The sequence below is a fragment of the Branchiostoma floridae genome, unplaced genomic scaffold (genome assembly GCF_000003815.2).
Source record: "Branchiostoma floridae strain S238N-H82 unplaced genomic scaffold, Bfl_VNyyK Sc7u5tJ_1421, whole genome shotgun sequence".
Taxonomy (NCBI): domain Eukaryota; kingdom Metazoa; phylum Chordata; class Leptocardii; order Amphioxiformes; family Branchiostomatidae; genus Branchiostoma; species Branchiostoma floridae.
The window spans coordinates 551967-553167 of NW_023365714.1; positions in this window are offsets into that span (position 1 = coordinate 551967).

Genomic DNA, 1201 nt, shown 5'->3' on the forward strand with positions numbered 1-1201 from the left:
TCACGATTTTCCACACCAACCTCTGCTTAGAGAGTACAAAACTACTGTACTAGTATCAGGCGTACTGTCACTATGCCCGGGTACCTCAATTGAATTAAGGTAGCAGTATTTATCCGTGACATAGGGGTAAACTTGAAAGTAGTGCGGCTGAAGTCTGGAAGCGTCGGTAAACACTAACGTGAAAGACAGCGGGGCATGAAATTTGCTATATTGTAGTTAAATGAGTCGACTTTTAGATGGTATGTATAAGATCGTGATGTCTGTCCTTTTGGTGTATCAATGCTCGTGATCTAAGTTGACTGCCTCGGTGAGTCGGCTGCAGTTAGTTCCGCATGGTCCCACATAACCCCAACAAAACGATAACTTTTTGGGCTTTCAGTTATTTGAGGTGCGCATGGAAAATGTTAATCCGGACCTCATACGGACGTGATATACACGCTCCGTGTGATTGCCTTTACTTATGAAGGGCCTTAAGATTGCAGGAATCCTACACTCTCTGAAAAATACTCTGCCTATAAACTAGAAAGGCGTGTTACGATTTAGATATTCTCATGCTATGTTGACTAAAGGTGGCATTTATGGATTTTGTTAATGAAGACGAAACTTTGTGCCAGTTCGACATAAAAGACAACAAACCCACTAACCAAATCAAGAGTTCAGCGACCCATACCTTCACCAAGCAATATTACAAGTAATAAACACGTAATAGATGTTTTTAGATTTCACTCCACCATACTATAGAAGAAATGTACTGTCTTTCTTCCTCCTCTTCCTCCTCCTAGATTCTCCTCAAATTGTATCAATCAACAGATTCAACTCCTAATTTGCGTAACTTGCCTACCATTACGTTGGTTATCGTCAAAAATTGTCTTCAGGTCAAAAGTCATAAAAATCCATTTATGTCTTCTTGACGTATCCTGTTTCAAAATCTGCAACTTTATTGCCCCCGCACTTCCAAACAAAGCTACTGAATCAAAACCATACCATGGTCAACTAGGAAGTGGCAATTAATAGTTTGTAGAAACATTCATCAAGTATGAAACTACGTACATGTAGAAACGGTGAAGTGATTGTAACTCTCAGAAATCTTCATGGTGTCTAGAGCTTTCAATTATCAAACACACATCTTGAGTAGATTTCTGTCTCTTTCTCATTGTGAGAATTTATTTTCTAGGTGTGTGGATTAAAACCTGTGGAATCA